At 57.4% G+C, this 19520-nt stretch overlaps 1 long non-coding RNA gene across 1 annotated transcript; it reads left to right on the top strand.

The window, feature by feature from the left end:
- Positions 1 to 310: 310 nt before the first annotated feature.
- Positions 311 to 7950, top strand: LOC116420882. The gene is made up of 3 exons (XR_004231336.1): positions 311 to 492; positions 1374 to 1477; positions 3071 to 7950. It is a non-coding gene; the product is annotated as an uncharacterized LOC116420882 (long non-coding RNA).
- The last annotated feature ends 11570 nt before the right edge of the window (positions 7951 to 19520 follow it).

Below are 19520 nucleotides of genomic sequence, written 5' to 3'. Positions count from 1 at the left end.
CCCCCGGCCCTCCCAGGCTGCGGCTCGGGCTCCCCTCACTCCGGGCCGCCCGAGCCCCCGAGGCCCCCCCGGCGTGAGCGCCCCCGCTGGGTGCCCGGACCCGCCGAGGCCGCCTCCCGGCTGCCAGGGCCCGGCCCGCGGGGGCGTCCGGCCTCCCTGGCCATAAATAAAAGATGGCTTTCCTTTCAAGCCCGGCGGCGGCGGCGGCGGCGGCGGGATCTGGCGACCGCGCAGCTCCGGCGCCCCCTCCTCCCCACCAAGCGTTGCTATGGAAACCACCCATTCAAAGGCGCGCACTTCAAGGGTTTCTCTCGGCTTTCTCCAGCCCAGGCAGCCTCGCTGTGGGCCGGGGGGAGAGAGAGCCCAAGCTCGCGGAAGGGGGGTGGGGAAAAAGGGCCGGGAGGGGTCTGAGGAAGGAGAATGTCGGAGCTGGAGGAGGGGAGAGAACTCGCCCCTAGGGGCCGGTTTCAGGAGAGGAGGAGTCTATTCCAGGTGAACTCAGCAGGCCCCGCCCCGGCTTGGATATGGGGGGGGGGGGAGACAGGGAGAGTGAGAAGGCCAGGATGAAACCTAGCTTGCTAGCCTGGAGGATTGGGAGGATGGGGTGGCCCTCAACAGGACCGGGACGTTAGCCCAGGGGGAAGGGTTAGAGGGAAAGATACTGGGCTTGGACACGTCGAGTAACTTTTGGACATTTAAGATGTTTGTTGGAATCCAGTTCTAATGTCCAGCGGAGACCGGGGATCAGCAGGGAGATGGGGGGGGGACCGGTAGGTCTGAGAATCAGCAGCATCCAGATGGCAGTGAGACCCCCGGGAACTCAAGAGATCACTAAATGAAGGGATATAGGGGGAGAGCATCCAGGAGGGAATCCTGTGGAGCCCTGAATGGTTAAAGGGCAGCACCTGGAGGTACAGGAAACAAGACGGAGGAGGAGGATGGGTATGAGAGGGAGGAGGAGAGCCAGGAGAGCCGGATGCTCCAAAAATGCAGAGAAGAAGGTGCTGGGACAGAGGCTGCAGGGGGGCCAAGAAGGAGGAGGCCTGAGAAGAAACAGCTGGATTTTGCCCCCAAGGGATCATGGGTAACTTTGGAGACCGCAGTTTTGATGGTTGGAAGCCAGGTTGCAGTAGGTCAAGAAGAGAATGGGAGGAGAGAAAGCGGAGGACCTGGTGTAGACGTCTTTTCCAGGAGTTTGGCCATAAAAGGAAAAAGAGTGAAGGGGTGATAAGAGATGGGTGGATCATGCAAGAGTGTTTTGGGGACGAGGGAGACGTGGGTGCGATTGTGAGCACAAGGGAGGGAGTCGGTTTCCTTGGACTTCCCATCCATGACATCTTCTTCCATGACATCGCCTTTCCTCTCATGTGCAGAAACTGTGTTCAAACCTGGGGAAGATACTAGAGGCTCTCCAGGTTGGAAGAAGAGAAGCATCAGCATGCAGCTGGCACACCAGGGAGGGAGCTGCCTCGGAAAGGTATGTCTCCCCCCGAATCGAAGCATTTCTTAGCCACTTACCGGAGTGTTATTGAAGGACTTGGGACCTCGGAGCTGGAAGAGGCCTCTGGGACCTTTTAGTCCAAACCCTTTATCTTACTGATGGTGAAACCGAGACTCAGAATGGGGGAGGGACTTGCTCAATGTTACCCAGCTAGGCCAGGCTGAAGCTGAGCCATGATTTCACTCTAAATTCAGAGCCGTTCCCCATTCCCTGCATAGCCTCAGAACAAGCTGAAGAGTTCTTTCCATTGTACCAAGTGTTTCGCCCCAGCCTGGCCTCACCTGCCGAGTTCTGGGAGGGAGGGAGACATGGGGGCCCTGAATAAACCAGAGGAATCCCAGGGAAGAGAGAAAGGGACCGAGAAGGGAGTTGGAGCCAGGGATCTGGCAAGGGAACATGGGATGTCTGGTCTGGAGAAGAGAAGATTCTGAGGAGATGGGAAAGTTGTCCTTGAGAATAAGAAGGGATGTCATGTAGAAGAGGGATTAGATATTTTCTTCTTGGGCTTTTGCAATCCCAGCTCTCAGCTGGACCTGGGGGGGTGGCACACGTGGACAAGGATCTTTCCAAACTGGTAACTTAGCCTTCCTCCGTCAGACTGATCTCAAAAGCCCTGAGAGTGGCAGGAGGAACTCACAATCCCCCTCCCCCCCGCGAATGCCCAGGCCACGTTGGGCATTTGGATTGTTAGGAAATTCTGGCTGAAATAGCTGTCCTCCCCCGGGGGGGGGGAACTTCTGCCCTTGGGGGCTGGCAAGACAGACAGCCCCTCAAATACACGAAGATAGCCTTGTCTTCCTCCTCCCGCCCCCAGATTTCTCTTCTCCAGGGTAAACATGCCCAGTTCCTTTAGCTGATCCTCCCATGACAGGATCCTGGGTCCTTCGTCATCCTGGTTGCCTCCTGGACACTGGCAGAGTGTGGAGAACTGATTAAAATTCACCAGGAGAGCTCTGACTAGGACCAAGGACAGCAACTTGAGCTGCCCTGCTCCCGAAGGCTGATGGGAGTGATGGGGGAGAGCTCTAGGCTTGGGGCCAGAAGAACTGAGTTCAGGTCCAGAGTCCAGCATGGCAGGGAAGTCATTTAACCGCTCAGAGCCTCAGTTTCTTTAAGTGATTCTGTTTACACACATCTATCCCACAGGTGCTCGTGAGGAAAGTGCTTTGTGAGCTTCCAAGTCTTTTAGAAACTGGAGTAATCATAATAATGACAATTCTAACAGCACCAATAATAACTAGGATTGGAGTCAGGGAGGCAGGTTTTGACTCAATATAATCATTATAATTAATAACTAAAAGCAATAATGGCTATGATCTAGGGTCAGAGAGGCAGATTGTGACTATAATAATATGATAGAATTGATCATAAATAATACTAAGAATATTAATTAGCAACATGATTACTAGTCATCCTAATAGGCTCAGAGTAGCAGCAGGAGAGGCTGCCTTGCACAGTGAGCAGACGAGAGCCGCCCCAAGGCTCAGGATAGCCCGAGTTCCTGTCTGGGTCTCTGTATGACCCTGAGCAAATCCCTCTTCCTGTCTGAACCCGGTTCTTTCCCCTTAGTCAGATCAGGACGTTGGAGGAGATTGTCTCTAAGGTTCCCTTCGGTTCTAAGGTTCTGAGCTCCTAACCCCTTGGTGCCCTTGGTCATGTTCTAAAGCTCTAACTTGTGGAGAGGTTCAGATCTCCGTTGCTAGAGGGAGAACCTTCGTTGGGATTTCTACACACCAGAGAATTTCCAGACTTCAATCAATCCTCATCACCTTAATGCCTCCCGACTTATCAAGTTACTTTAAGGTTTATAAAGTACTTTAAAACAAGCATGTCTCCATTTTACACACACATCGCAAGCCCGGGAGCCAGGAATTATGGGCATTTTTATTCGCATTTTACTAATGAGAATTTGATGTTCAAGTTACTACTTGTCCAGGGTCACACAGCCGGCATTCAGACTCTGATCTCCCTGCCTCCAAAGCCGACACTCTACTGTACCCGCCCTTCATAACTGGAGGAGGCGGGGGAAGTGTTGGACTCCCTGTCACTGGATGTGTCCAAAGAGAGGCCGGCGCTGTGGCCCAAGCTGACTTCCGGTGCCTCCTGTGACCTTTGGTGAGGAACTTGGAGGCAGGGGATGGCTTTCCCGAGAACCCAGAGAAGCTGGGCAGAGATGGCGCTCAGCCCTGCTCCTGACACTTGGGTTGGCTGCCCGGCTGACCCGTATGACCAGGAGACTCCCCTCCTCGCCCCTGCCCCCCGGCTTCTCCAAGAAGCCTTTGCCACCTGTCCCGAAGACCAGCCTGTCCCCTCGCTGGTTATCTCCAAAGGCTCGGGTTGGTACCATTTGTACCCGGTTCTCTGTGTAGTGTTTCTGGGAGACCTTTGGGAGGGCACTGCCTAGGCCAGCTGGTTAGCTCCAAAGGCTCCAATTGGTACCATTTGTGCTGGTTCTCTGCATGGTGTTTCTGGGAGACCTTTGGGAGGGGTCTGGCTCTTGCCTCTCTGGCTCCCCATCTCCCTGGAGCGCCTGGCCCGGGGCAGGCCCTCATCACTGACCCCACTCACTGAGGGCCCAGACGAGGCCGGGCCTTTGCTTCTGTGGCGCTCTCTGGTTCTGCTCTCTCGGCAGACCCCCCGAGTGGAGACGTTTCCCCCAAGAAATCCCATCTTGGTGGTGTGGAAATCTGCAGTGAATCTCTAGGTCTCCCCCTCTGCTGAGCAGACACCAGGTTATTAATAGAGCTCTCTGCGGAGCTGGTTCCTGGGGAGTCTTAGCAGCTCTAAGAATAACTGGGAAGAATATGTGCTCATGGATAGCACTGAGATCACTGGTCATAAATAAACAAGGAGCATTTCGGGGCCCTCGTGGGAGGAGGAAGGCCCCCTCGCACCAGGAGGGGCAGAGGCAGGAGACGGGGAGCGGGCTGCGGATCGCCCCGGGAGAAGACGGCTGCTGAGCAGCAGAAAAGGCCGAGTCCCCTTCCCCGTGCTCTTTGGGCCCAGCTGGCTTGGGCGGGGGGAGCCTGGCAGTTGGCACTTGGGATTCTCAGAGTCTGGGCCCTTTCCTTCTGTTCATTCTCAAGCTTCAGGGAGAAATCAGAAAAATCCAAGCTGGGAGGGGCCCCGGACACGTTCCGCTCTGATTGGCTCCTTTGGCGGATGGGAAAGTGAGGCACAAAATGGCAAGGACCCGGCCCAGAGAAACACCGAGGTCATTCTGAAGGGCTGGGGGGTCCCGAGGTCCTGTCATCTTTATCTTACTGAGTCTGAGGCCCCACAGGCGGGAGCGGCGGAACAGTGCTCTCTCCTCCGATTTCCTGGCTCCCAAGCCAAGTCTTCACTTCCCCAAACCCCCATAAATGACCGGCTCTCTGCCATCCAGGCCCAACGTATGGGAAGGAAAAGCTGCCATGCAGAAGGGAGGAGACTCCATTAGTCAGGCAGGAGAACTCGGGGCTCTGAATGATCCCACCTCCAAGCTTTTGCTCGGGCTGTTTCCTCTGCCCGGGACACCATCCTCTCCCTGCTCTCCCTCTCAGACAACCTCCTGATTACAGACCCAACCTTTGCAGAGGGACCTAGAGGGATTTGCTCATGTTGGGGCCTCCGGGCTTGCCTGGGGACTGTGGCCTTTCCCTAAAGCCCCCTCCTGGGGGGGCAGAGGACCTGGAAAGCCCGGGTGGGCTCCGCCACAGGAGGGCTGCTTACCCTGTGCCAGGCCTTCAGCTGTGCCCCCTCCAGGCCCAAGACCTTGGGAAGTGATCCGGGATGCCCATCCTCCCTTCCCCAGCCCGGCTGGTGCTCCCATGGAGGGGGTCTCTCTGGGGGAGGGAAGATGGGTGCCGGGGGGCGGCTTGGGAAGTGAGCCACGGCCGCCGCCCCCACGGATTTGTCAGAGGAATAAGAGAGAGATGAATAGCACTGGCGAGAGCTGGCAGCTGGCAGCTGCACATGGCAGGGGAGCTCCTCCTCGGAGCGGGGAGCCCTGTCTGGGCTCCAGCACCAGCTGCGCCGCTTCCTCGCTGGGCGCTCAGTAAGTGAACTGCCCTTCTCGGGCCTCTGAATGAGCGCAGGTGGGCAGGAGGGTGATGGGCTGGAGCCGAAGGTGGAGGGGGGAAGCCCCTCGTTGTGCAGGGGGGAAACTGAGGCCCAGAGAGGTCCCAGGGGCACAGCTATGGTATTGGAAGGGACTGAGGAGCTGACCCAAGGGCTCAGGCCTTAGGAAGGTTGTCACAGAGGGGGAAACTGAGGCTTGAGAAAAGGAGGGTGCAAACTTTCAAGGGCAACAGAAATGGCAGATATTCTCATCTTTGCGATTAATACTATTTCTTTATGATTAATAAGCTTCTCTCTGGGGAATCAGAAGAGGAGTCGTCACAATCGCTAGAATTTGTAAAGCACATTTACACGCATCTCCTGGGGTCTCACAAACAATGCTGCCAGGAAGGCTTTACCATCCCCATTTTGCAGATGGGTAAAGTGAGGCTGAGAGAGGTTAAGGGATTTGCTTAAGATCATATAACTAGAAGGTTTTAGAGACAGGATTTGAATCCGGCTCCTCCGGGTTCTCCATCCTGGGCTTTGAAGGGAAGGAAGATGGCTTGGCTACTTGTTGGGCCTCCTGAGATGTCCCCATTGGTCCCCCCAGGGAGGCCGGTCACGGGGCCTCGGGGTGGTTCTGCCTGCCCGGGAGGCCCCCGGTGGCTCAGTGGGGAACGTTCTCCTGACATGTGGTGATGAATCGATCATTTTCATGGGATCGATCAACCCATTCGAGCCGGCAATCAGACCGATTGATTTTTTTTTTCATGAGCTTTGACTGACTGTTGGCCCGAGTTGATGGTTCTTTCGGGGGGCTTTGGGGATTCGGGCTAATCGTCCTTTTCGGCACGTCTCTTCTCGTTTCCAGCCATTTCTCGGACAGATGTCAGCGTGAGAAAGGGACCTTCTCTCTTCCAGATGTGGAGGCAGTGGAGGCCCCTCATCCAGAAGGGGCCTTTTCTTATTCAGTTGAAGAGTGCGGGGACCTCAAGATGCAGAGGGAAGGGGACCTGGAGAAGGATGAGAGGCCCTGCCCCCTCAGCAACTGTGGATGGGAGGTGTTTTGGGGTCCTGGGAGCAGCCCCCCTCCCTTCTGCAGATGTTCCGGGGGAGGCCACATGGCCTTGTGCTCACAGTGATTCACCGGACAGAACAGAGGAGGTCGGGGCAGAGGTTGGGAGCCTCCTGCCTGGCTCACTTGGGTTCGGGGGCGAGCACAGCCTCTCCTGGCCGGGGACCCCTCAGGAGGAGGTAGAGGAGGTCTACCTGGCCAAGGCCTCCTGAGGGAGAGGCCCTGTTTCACGCAGCCATGACTGGAGAAGTTGGGCAAGCCTGGGTTCCTGGGGCCGATCCCAGCCCCTCCCCCCAGCCTTGCCGGCCCACCCCCCACGCAGACACCCAGAGTGATTGTGGGAAGGGGCCCTGGAGCCCGGGAGGCCCAGCTGGGGAGGCCAGTCATCCGCCTTCAGGCTCTGGGCAGCTGCTGGGCCGGGCCTTGGGTCCGAGGTGACCTAGTTAAGGCAAACGGGGAGCTGCTGAGCGCCGGAGCCCACCCTGACGGCCCCCACCTGGGGAAGAGCTGGCCCAGGGGAAGGCCCAGCAGGGCCGGCATCTACTGCCTGGGAAACTGGGCTCGGCCCAGCTGGGAGAGGGCCCGGAGATGGCTCCACAGGGGCTCCGTCATCCTGGCCTGCAATCCCCCCGCCGACCCGGCCTGTAGCACTGGGAGACGGCGAGTTCCCGGGGGCAGGCGTGGGGAGGACAAGAGGCCGCCTTGCTCTCAGCGGCCGGGGCGGGCCTGCTGTGTGGCCTCTGGTGGGCTGCCACCCTCTCTGGGGCCCCAGGTTCTCCATCCTGCTCCAGGGCTCCCAGCCCTCTCTCCTCCCTCCTCCCCTGCTCCTATCGTCACTAGGTCCCCTCTGGACCTCTCATTTTCCCCTCCCTGCCCCCCCCGCCTCCCCCCCTCCCTGCTCCCCCCACCTCCCTCCCCATCTTCACACTCCAGACCACAAGAGTGCATTTCTAGGGGCTATTAACAAGGGAAAAGAGAGAGACTAATTCGGAAATTACCCGCCAGGGAGAGGCCATTACCAGAGCTGCCATTAGAAGCAGCTCGAGCTTCTGAAGGGCCGCCGTGGGAGAGGGACGGCTCTTGTGCCGCTGGTCCCAGAACCAGGAGCCCCGGGGCGGGGCAAGTGGGGCCGATTGCGAAATGATATGAGAACCAATTTTCCATAAACTCCCGGGATCACAGATTTACTGCCAGAAGGGATTGTAGAGGTCACCAAGTCCCAAGCGTCTCCTTTTTCAGATGGAGAAACTGAGGCACATAGAGGGGAAGGGGCTTGCTCAGGATTCCACACTCAGGTTGGGTGATTCCAATGACTCTTTCTTCTCTCCCTCCCTCCCTCCTTCCCTTCCTTCTTTTTTTTTTTATCTTTGCTGACACAATTGGGGTTAAGGGACTTGCCCAGGGTCCCACAGCCAGGAAGTGCTAAGTGTCTGAGGCCGGATTTGCAGCTTCAGGGCTGGTGCTCCCTCTGCTGCCCCACCAGGATGCTTTCTGAGCTCCCCCGGGCAGAGGGGATTCTCCCTCACCCACGGCCACCTTCGGTTGGAGGCCCGGCCCCTGGGACTGTGGGCAGCTTCCTTCAGGGGACCACGGCCTGGGAGGCTCCTGGCGGTTCTGACCCAAGTGCGGGTCTCTTGCCGGAGCCCCCAGGCCCGAGATTCTGGTCCTCCCTCCCAGCCCTGACGCCCCCTGTTCTTCTAATGCCCTTCCTGCATCTGATCCTTCCCGCTGCCACGGTCTGTGGGTCCTTGGAGAAGTCCCCAGAGGGCTCTGGGAAGCTGGCACGGTCGCCACACTGGCCCCCTGCCTGGGCCCGGCCGGCTCTCTCTGGCAGGCCGGGCCGGGCAGGGCTGGCTGAGGGGGTGATGAATTGCCTGTCACTGCTGAGGCTATTGAAAGCTGCCCGTGCCCTCACCAGCTTCCCTGTGATGGGCTCCCTTTAAATGGGACCAATATTGGGAATGACCAGCTCCCAGGACTCAGCGGCTGTCTGTGGAGAGCCCGCCAGCCATGGCTGAGCTCTGAGGTGCAGCTGCTGGCTGGGGCGGGATGCTGAGGGGGTCTGGGCTGGGGCGGGAGGGGTGGATTTGTGGACATGGGAAGAGAAAGCTTTGGAAGAAGAGGAGATACTTCCATTCTCCAGCCTTCCGTCACAGGTGTAGGACCGAGATCTGAAAGGGACCAGAGGAGCTGGTTTGGTCTGGAGAGAAGGGGAAGGGACAGGCCTAAGGGCACGGGACTGAGTACTAGAACAAGGCTTCTGGCTGCAGGATGGAGTGCTCCAGGAGGTCCTGCAGCTCTGCTGTGGGGGCTGCTGAGGCCTTTTTGGGGCTGCTCACCCGCTTTGGAGTCCACCATCCCCCAGTTCTCGCCAAGAAGCTGAGTGCCCTCGGCCTGGTAAATCAGTGCCATCGCATGGGGTAAACCATGTAGAGGGCAACCAAAGTAGGGGGAGCTCTGTCCCAAGAGTGGGAAGACTTCCCTCAGCAGAAGGGAGCCAGGGGAATGTGCTCCGCGGATGGGGAAGGGGCTGAAGCAGCTGCCGGGAGTCCTTGGGGCTTGGAGGACATGGCAGAAGTATCTTGGGGCCGTCCCCAGGCCCTCTGACTCTTGTCCTGCCGTGGGGACTTCAGTGATTCTGCAAGGGGGAGCCTGGTGACTTTGGGCTATTCGGCCTCTCGGGTCCAGTTCACACACAAATCAAGCCGTGATCCGGCAACCTCATTAGTGCTCTTTTAGAAGTCTGAACAACACCGCCAGGGCCCTTTGTACTGACTCTTTTACAGAACCAATTATTCTTCCCCTTCACACCTGAGTTACCTCTTCTTCCCCTGCCCCCCATCCCTGCAATCCCCTTCTCTCGGTGACTTCCTCCTTAAACTTCCATTGCCAGGAAAGTCTCGGATCAGCCTTCCTTTGCTCCATCAGCAGGCCCCTCCTGGGTTCTCCCTGGGCATTCTCTTCCCTCCGTCCAATGGGAAGCTCCTCAAAGGCTAAATCAATGCTCAGTGACTCGGGTTAGAACCATTCGGAGCTTTTGAGAGGTCAGAACTTTGTCTCGCCCCATTCTGTGGCTCCCAGCACTTTCGGGACACTTCACATGGAACCTCCCACGGTTTCCCGGCCGCTCTCATTAGAAGGAAAGTCTCTCGAGGGCACAGAGCACCCTTTATTTGGATCTTCATTATCTGATGAGGTCATCGAATGAGATGACTGCCAAGATCCTTTCATTTCTGATATTCTCTCCTACTTTGTTCTAAGGCCCCTCCAGTCCTTATATTCCCTGTTCTAAGGCCCCTCCCAGCTCTGACATCCCCTGTTCTAAGACCCCGCCAGTCCTTATATCCCCCGTTCTAGGACCCTTCCTTGCCCTGACATTTCCCCCACTGAGACCCATTCCGAGCTGTATGCCCCATCACCCCGGGTTCTAGCCTCTCTTTGGGTGCCCGTTTCCTCACCTGTCCAAGGAGGGTTTGGACTGGCTGTTGAGGTTATTTCTTGCCCTGACACCTAGGGATGTTCTGGTTCTTCTGAGTTTTGTCTTGGCAGTTCTAACCACTGACCCACCTTCTCCTTCTGGATAGCTGGAGATCGGTGCCAGGTTGGGGCGCTGCAGGGGGCAGCTTTATGTCTGTTCTTGCTTAACATCTTGATCAATTATTTATTAACCAAGTAATAATTGCATTAATTGTAAATTATTAAGCATCTCTTGGCCCGGAAGCAAGGGTGCAGCCAGTTAGCATGTTAATGAGCTGTTTAGGCAGCAGCCTGCAAACAGGCAGGGCTGCCCCCTGTCAGCACCAAGGACAGAGCTGGGTCAGGCAGGGGAAGCTCAGCCCAGATCCAGATTAGGATCAGCCGCTCTGCTTTCCGAGATCAAGAACCCCCCTCCTCAGAGCCTCCGGGCAAGGCTGAGGCCCCCGGCTTCCAGTCTTCACTTAGGGAAAAGATGGACGAGCCCCCCCACAAGTACGTCGCTCGCGCACTGGGCGAGTTCTTAGCCCTCATGTGCCTTCTTCCTAACGAACGGCCGGAAGGCCCGGGACAAAGCTTCCACACTGGCTCTGGTGGATCTGGGAGCACCTGAGCTGGAACTTGGGCCCTCGGATGGGAGGGGGGCTCCGAGGCCATTTGTCCCTCCCCTCACTTTGCAGATGAGGAAGCTGAAGCCCGGAGGGGAGGAGGAATGCGTGGGAGGGAGGTCCTGCAGGGATCAGGCAGAAAGATCCTGGATCCCCTGACAGTCCTTGGCTTGGGCCTTTTCATTTGATTGAGGAGTGAACTGAGGCAGAGATAGAGACAGACAGACCCAGAGACCGAACTCAACCTTGGAAGAATCTTGAAAAGTAAATGCTCAGAGAAGAATGGAGCTGGTCCCAGGTGATGCAGCAAGGGAGTTTGGGACCGGATCTTCTGAGTCCTAGTCTAGGCCCTGCCTTCTGACTCTTGCCATCGCTCAGCGGGTGTGTGCAGGCGAAATCCAGGGGCAGGGGACCCCGGGGGGCGGTTAAATGAGAAGCCACAGCCAGGAAGTGTGAGGAGGGGGTGTGGGAGTCAATGGCTTGCTTAGCCTGAAGGACTCGGGGGGGGGGGGGCGCGGAAGGAAGGGCTGGGGACCTCAGCAGAGCCAGCTCCTTTTCCCCTGTTCCACTCACCTTTTCTCCCTGACACAACTCTCTGAGTCCCCGGGGCCACAGCTGCGCTGTTGGGACCTGAAATCCTCACTCTGCTCTGTCTGCAGATATTATCTTCATTTCACTGATGGGGAAACTGAGGCAGATGGCAAGCTAAGTGACAGGGGAGACTCGAAAGCGGCTTCCCGGTCCCAGGCAGTGCTTTTTTCTCTTACCCTGCTCTGCCATTTTCCCCATTAGACCTGCAAGGACTTGGCTGGGGCCTGGCTTGCCATGGTGCAGGACAGATGGGCACCTAGCATCCCCAGTGTTCCCTGGCCCTGGTGACAGCTCACTCTGGCTGGCCCCTCCTCCTCCTCAGGGAAGGTCACATTGGAGGGGCTGGCTTCCACCCGGAGCCAGCTGGTCTGCTTTCCGCACTCAAGGCATGTGCTCCAGGAACTCCGGGGGGCAAGGGGCCCGCTGCTTTCACCTGGAGCAATGGAACCACAAGCTTGGAGCTCGGAAGGGCCCAGAGTTCCTCTTGTCCAGCTTCCTTATTCCACAAAGGAGAAAACTGAGGCCCAGAGTGGGGAGGAGAGGCCACAAAGAAGCAACAGAGCCGGTATCAATCTCAACAATTATTAGATACCCATTGTATGCCAGGTATTGAGATAAGCACCGGGGGAGACCAGGATCAAATCAAAACTATCTCCACCCTTCTCAGGGGGATGCTGTGCTATTGGAGGGGAAATAATCTCAAGGAACCAACATTTATTAAGTGCTTAATGTATGTTTCCATGCTGGATTCTGGGGAAGCTTGTCCCTGAGGAGATTCATGGATGGGGCAGCAGGCAAACATGAGCTGATGGATTCAATTAACCCCCTCACTTAAAATAAGTGAGAAAATGCTCAAACTTCCCACTCACAAGTCTTAGACAAAGGGTGAAAAAGTTTTTGGAAGCCATTGGATGAAGTGAAATGACGTCAGACCGAAGCCTCTTCCGATTTGCTGAGAAGTTTCATCCCACCTTCTGAGTGTGGTCTAAAAGCACAAGTTAGCTGGAAATGGGAAGTCAGACAAACCCACAATATATATCAGCACTTCCTCTGTTCCAGGCGCCATGCTAACTGCTGGGAATGCAAGTATAAGCACAAAGAAGAAGTCCTGCCCTCAAGGAGCTTGCCTCCTCATGGGCAAATTAAGTGCAGAAAAGGAAGACTAATGAACACGTGACTGGGGGACATCTTCCTGAAAAGTCCAGGGTGAAGAAATGTCTATGGCCTGGTGGAAAAGTCCCAGAGATTAAGGAGGAATCCTGGAGGGCAGTGAAGAAGCTTAATATGGTACCAGCACACAGTGGTGCTTAATAAATGCGCACTGAATTGAATTGTTCCAGTAGTGAGCAGGAGAGGATCTTCTGGCCTGAGGAGTAGGGTTGAGCTTTGGAAGAGAAGGGAGATATCGAGGAGGGTCATTCCCTCTGGACATCTCTGAGCATAAAACCCAGTCAAGGCAAATCCAAAGCAAGGCTGGGTTTCCCCCAACTTCCTCTCTCCTTTCCTGTCTATCCACAGGGAGATCTGTAATCTGTTATTTTATAAATAATAGGAATAATAGCATACACCCACATGCAGTACACGTATATTGCTAAGTGGGAACCAGGTGCTGTGCTAAATGTCTGACAGTCGTGATCCTCACAACGACTCTGGAAGGTAGGGGCTAAAATCATGTTACCTGTGGGGAAACAGAGGCTGAATGGCTTTCCCAGCACCAGGAGCGCTAAGTGTCAGAGGCTGGCTTTGAACTCTGCTTTTTCTGACTCTAACCATCTCATCATCTAGCTGCATTATCCAGATATTTCCAGGAAATTGCGTTTCCCCTTAATCAGAGGCCAGTGGAGACCTGGAGGTAGATAGAAGTGCAAAGTTAGAAAGTCCGACCTCTGCCTAAATATTAAAAATGTTCCTAACTGGGGGTTGGGAGCAATTGGGACTGAACTCCTGCTTGTTGATCTAAGATCTAAATCGGAGGAAAACCACCGGAGAGCTCAGTTTTGTAGCTCGTTTTGTAGCTCGTTTTGTAGTGGGACGTTACAAGAACGGATCCAGAAGGTCAGTTGTGAAATGTGACCAATATGAACGCGAGGCAAGTTTGGGAGGGGACACGGGGAGTCAGGGGACCTCTGTCTGTCTCCGTGATCTTGGATAAGTGAATTGACCTCTCTGGACCTCAGTTTCCCCTTTTGGTCCAGAAGTGTTAAGTGACTTCTCCAAAGGCCCACAAACGAGTAGCCGGGTGGGATTTGCGTCGAGGTGGTCGAACTCCATGTTAGGAGGGACGTGTATCCCTTATGTGGCTCCTCTGGCTAGTTCTGCTCTCTGGGGTTAAGAACAAAGTCTTGTTCCTCTTCTAGCTCTTCAGACTCCCCTGTCCCAGACCCCCCATGTCCCAGACCTCCTTCCTCTTCCCGAGCCTTCTTCTCTCTGCACTGACCACCCCCAGACCTTCCTGCCTCAGGGTGCTCCCCCCTCCCTCCCCGTCCGATCTCCCTCGGGGGCTCCTGCTCGGACCACTCGTGGCCTCGTGGCTTTGGAAGGGCCTCCTTCTCCCACCAGGCGGGGGCTCTCACTCTAGCTTCTCCCTCCCCCAGTCTCCAGTCCTCCAGTCCCAGCATTTAATTAGCACCTCATTACATCCAGGCCTGTTCTCTCTCCTCAGAATAATTAGCACATCAGCACCTCTGTCTGGATCCAGCAGCTCCTCGGCAAAAGCGAAGGGAACGACTGTCCTCCTGCCCCTGGTCCAGGCCCGGGGGGCCCCGGGTCGGGGGGGGGGACTTGCTAGCTCTTTCTGAGTCACTGGTCACCCCCCACCACTGGGACGGAGCAGAGGCTTGTCAAGGACGTCCTGCCCACTCCCTTCCTCCCACAGGGGGCCCACTGAGGCAGACTTGGCCGGGGAACTTGGGCTAAGCCCCAGGGACAGCGGAGCCCGTGGCCTCCGGGCTTTGGGCCTTCCCCTCCCGCTTCCCCAAGCAGAACATCCCGGGGCTTTGAGGGACGATCCAGCCCCGTCCCCGGAGACAGATTCAGCCCGATGGCGGGAAAAGCTCCAGAAGAGTTATTGATTGCTCGATTGCCTATAAGATCAGAGATTGGAAAGTGGAAAGACATCCAGGTCACCGGGCCAGAGGGGAGCCCGACTTTCTCATTTTGTCAGTGAAGAAACGGAGGCAAAGTTGGGGAGGGAATTTAAATCCAGGACCCCTCAACTCCTAAGTGCCCAAGGCAAGACCTGAATCCAGCTCTGTAGCCAAGTCTGGGCCCTCTGCCCCCCTCTCCCCCAGCCCATGCTGCCCTAGAGGTGGCCCCAAAGGGGCTGGTGACCTTGTGAGGTGCTGGGCTCCCACTGAGGTCCTCACCGGGAGCTGGGGCACCCCTTGTCCTGGGGTTTTGGGGCTGTCTCGCCCCGTCCCCCTCTGAGATTCTGGGAATTTGCTAATTGGTGAATGGCAAATATACAATATAAACCATAAACCCGGAGGCCTTGAGGCCCGGAGGCCTGGAGCCTTCGCTCTCACGGGAGAGAAAAGCCCGGCCCAAGCTGAGCCCCGGTCAGAGGCTGGGACTGACTGCAGGTGCTGGCCCGGATGTGGGGGGTAGACTGGGTGCCGGGGGGATAGGCTGGGTGCTGGGGGGGTGGACTAGGTGCTGGGGGGAGGGACTGGGTTCTGGGGGGGGATGGGCTGGGTGCTGGGGGGAGGGACTGGGTGCTGGGGGGAGCTCCTGCCACTCAAAGGCCTCCCCCACTTGGAGGGAGCAGGGCAGGAGCTCTGGGATTTCCAAGGAGAAGGGGCTGCAGAGAGCAGCGGCCTGGGGAGCTGCAGGGGGTGGGGGGGGGAAATAGAGGCAGTACTGGGAGGGAGGGAAGGTCTGCTTCTGAGGAAAGAGAAAAAAGCCAGAAACAGAAGCCTGAAGCTTCTCGGGGAGAGAAGGGCCGCGTCCTCACAGCGGGAAAGCCTCTGTTTCCCCACAGGCAACACAGTTTCGGCACCTGCCTCCCTGCGGTGCTGTAGGGTTGAGTTGTGAGACATTAGCCCGGTGCCTGGTATACAGCAATCTGCGCTCACTACCCGTGTGTGGCTGTTGTCATCACTGTTATTAATGAAACGAGTCCCTGCAGTTGCCCTTGGCCGAGCTCCCCCCTTGGCCCCTGAGCTTCCCTTTAGCGCGCCCGCAGGGCTGGGCCCCCGTGTGCTGCAAGGATACCCATTTCATGGATAAGGCAAACCAAGCCCAGGGAGCGGGAGGCGCCCGCCCGGGGTCGCCCAGCAGCCGGGGCTCGGGAGGCGGCCGGGGCAGAGCGGCCCGTGATGGGTGGCTCCCCTGTGCCACCCTGGCAGGAGCAGCCTGGCGATGCCAGTTTCCACTGATTTAATTTAATTACCCAGTTAATGCTTGAGTTGTGAAATTTATGAGGATTGTCATTAGGAAATATATTTCTTTTCTAACATGTTCGATGGCTTGTTTAAGCCTTGAGCTCCATGGGGTCGTTCACGGCTTCCCGCCGGCCGGGGCCCCCTCCGAGGGTCCGCTGGGGACCAGGGTCCCGGGTCTCAGACGGAGGGATCGCCGGGGCCAGGGGAAGGGAGGGCTCTCCTAAGGGCGCCGGCTCCGAAGCCCGAGGCTCTGGGTTCTGATTCTAGCTCCGTCCATCCCCTTCTGCCTGTACCACAATCCCGTAATGTTTCGGGCCTGTTTCTTTATCTCTACACTGAAAGGGCGAGGGGGAAGGTGCTGGTTGGAGTTCAAATCCTGGCTGTGTGACCTCGGGCAAAGTGCATCACTCCTCTGGGCTGCTCCTCTCCAAAATGAGGCTGTGAGACCGGCCTCCGAGGCCCCGGGGGAGCCACGATCCTCTGGCCTCCGGCTTGACGGCAGCAGCTCCCGCTCGCTCCCCCTCAGGGATGGGCCCGCCCATTCCCGCGGTGGCCGCTGGGGGAGCTCTTGGCCAGAGGAGGCCGCTGGGCTGTCCCCAGGACAGCCTGGAGGGGTCGGGTTCCGAGCCCGCCATCAGGAGTCCCCGAGGTGAGCGGGGGTGGCTGGTGCCCCCCCCCCCCGGGGAGGAAACAGCCCAGGAACGTGCAGTGTTTGGCTCGGGGTGCAGGGGCCCAAGCCCTCGCCCTCAGGGGCCGCTCGGCGCGCTCGGGGCCCCGCAGGGTGTTTTCTGTGCCCGGGAGAGCCGGGCTAGAGGCAGGATCCGGCTTCTCCTTCCAGAGGCAGAGAGGGATCGGGTGTCAGAAATGCAGGGTTTGCTGGGAGGGCCGGCCCTGAGCCCTGGCCTCACAACAGGGGCTTAATCGGTGCAGACTGAATGAACCCATCTTTGTCCCAGGAGCCAGAGTGGAGGCAGGAGAGCAGCACCCCGGGCAGTCCCAGGTCCCAGACCCCCACCAGCCTTTCTCCCTGGGGGAGGGAGGGGTTGGAAAAGGAGCGGAGGGTCTCAGAAGGGGCAGGGATTGGAAGGAAGGAGGAAGGGCCAGGCCAGCCCCTCTATGCTCACATCTGTCTCTCCCAGGCCCCTCTTCCTTCCCCAGGGGGTGGAGGCCAGACTCCTACTAGACTCCGCTGCCTCCTCTCCCCTGGTCCCAAGAGACCTTGGTGCTGGCTCGCCCTCGTCCTGGCACAGCACAAAAATCCCCCTTCCCGTGACCCTCAGTGTTTGGGTTTGAATTACGTGTGGTCCCAGAATCTAGAGCCAGAAGCCCCTGTGGAGAACTTCTCGTCCGATACCCTCTTTACCGAGGAGGAAACTGAAGGGGAGGATCGTCCCAGAACTCCCTAGTCCCAACCCTCCCCTTGTGGAGGCGCCCTGGCCTGGAGCCCTGGGACACGGGAGCAGGATGGTCCGGCTCCGGAGGGAGACGTGAATGACGGGGCCGAGTGGAGAAGCCCTCGCGCTCGTTGAGAGACTGTGGCCAAGCCGGGCTAGTTGGGGTCAGAGCCCCTGGCCTCAAGTTCCCGGGGGGACTCCCGCTGTTTCTGGCCTCAATGTCCACCCAATGGACAACAGGGGGATGGACTCGATGACCTCTAAGACCCCTCTCAGCTCTTTATCTTTTGATTCCCCAAGTTTCTAAGGTAACCCTCGGCTTCCTGGTTCTGCCCCTGAAGCCTGATAGAATGGAGGACCCGGGGAGGCTGGGGGCTGGAGGCAGGAGGGCATATTAAAAGGGGAGAGAAGCAGCCAAAAGGGCCACGAATAACTCTCCTGAGAGAGAAGTCGTCACCAAGGGAGCCACGGAGGGGGCGAAGGCCACCTGGGCTCAGCAAACACACAGGAGGGGATTTTAACGACTTGAGAAAGAGAACAAAGGCCCTGGGAGGTGGAGGCTTTGGGAGGGTGGGAAGGGAGATCTCGAGGGTTCCAAGATGTCACCTCAGGCTGCACTTGTCCTCCCTGATTTATCGGGCAGGAATAGGTAGTGTAGAATGTGGTTCAAAGAGCTTTCACTGCCTGGCTTCTATTGCCTGTTCTTGTTGGATGGCTCCCCCTCTGTGAGCCTCAGTTTCTCCCTCTGTACAAGGAGGCTGTGCTGAAGCTTCTGACATTTATTTCATTTCCACAAACTTTCACCAAACGCATACTGAGTGCACGGCCATGGGCAAGTTGCTGAGTGATACAGATGTGGTGCCCCATTTGGGCCCAGCACCCCGGTTGGGCCCAGTTCCCCGTTTGGGCCCATTGCCCTGTTTGGGTCCAGGGCCCCATTGGGCCCAGTGCCCTGTTGGCTTAGCTCCCCCATTGGGCCCAGCGCCCCATTTGGGCCTATCTCCCTGATTTCCGTTCCAGTGACTGGCTGGCTCTGTAGAAGGGGGCCACTGTGATTCCCTCAAGCTCCTAAGAAGTCAGCTTTCTAGTGTTGTCCCCATCGAGCCACCCTCCCCCCTCCTACCCCCCCCCCCCGTCTGGGTGTCCTGGAGCTGGCCTCCCACAGTCAATCCACTTTCTAGCACAATCTAGCACTTTCTAGCATATTAAAACTTTTGACATAGAACCTTTCCCCTCTGAAGTCCGGGGCTCGCTCACCCGTAAACGCACCCGGGGCAGGGGAAGAGCGGGCTTCGGCTTAGAGCACGACGCAATGTGTACGTGGAGGTCAAAGGGGAACCCACAGCTTTTGGGGATGGAGAGCTATTTGCGGCGCCCGTGGCTGCCCTTTCTAGTGCGAGGGGCACGGTTTCCTTCCTCGGGGAGCCAGCCTTTATTTTCTGTCTGCGTCAGTGTTTGTCCTCGGTGTGTCTCGCTTTTCTAGGGCAACCATCTGTCTGCCCTGGGTACATTTCTCTATCTCAGCTGGATGCCTCGGCTCCTGTTGGTCCCACGAATCTGTTGATATGGTCAATGGGTTCAAAATGTGAGCTGCACGGGGAGGAGGAAGCGTGGTCAGACAACGCTTTGAAAGGGGCCGGGGTGGGAGTGGGCTGCGAGTCCCTTCCGAGCTGGGGGGAGGCAGCCCCCAAAGCCGAGGCCACTTGGGCTCCAGGCAGGGAGGATCATGGTGGGAAAGCTCATGCCGCCCTTTGCCCCGCTCAGACCTTGTCTGGAGGACAGGGTCCGAGGTGGGCGCCCCACTTTACTGATGACAGTGAGGGAACAAAAGAGCCATGGGGAGGGGAGGCGAGCCTGGACCGTGGCCCCGGAGGAGCAGTGGCTGGAAAAGGGAACACTGGAGGCCGGGTGGGGCGAGCTGTCAAGTATTGGGAGGGCCGACATGTGATCGGCCTTGTTCCAGTTCGGATCAGGAGCAGTGGGGCTAAGCTACAAAGGTCCGGCTCAGCCTGTGATCTCACAAGCGTCGCCTCTGAGAGCGGTGGCTTCCCCTCCTTGGAGGTCTTCAAGCAGAGGCCGGACTGCAGTTCCTGGGGCACCCTTTCCTGGGCAGGCTGACCTCGATGGCCCCGAGGTCCCCAGACACAGGCAGGGCCTCTGCATAAGGAGGATGGAGAAGTGGGAGTGCTACCTTGGTACCTTGGGGGCTGGACTTTATTGGTCAGAAATGGGATCTGGGAGATCATTTCCTGGCACAGGCAGTGGTGAGAACAGAGACCCTGCCCGAGCCAGACCAAGCAAACGGGGTTTGGTTTGGCTGGAAAGAAAATATGGGAACAATCCATTAATAAGCACCATTCGGGTCAGCCACAAAGATCACATGGAACTGTCTTAACTCTCAAGGATAATAAGCATTTATTAAGCACCATCCATGTCAGCCACAAAGATCACATG

This window comes from Sarcophilus harrisii, chromosome 1, assembly GCF_902635505.1.
Source record: "Sarcophilus harrisii chromosome 1, mSarHar1.11, whole genome shotgun sequence".
NCBI lineage: Eukaryota > Metazoa > Chordata > Mammalia > Dasyuromorphia > Dasyuridae > Sarcophilus > Sarcophilus harrisii.
This window is presented reverse-complemented; position numbering and strand designations above follow the sequence as displayed.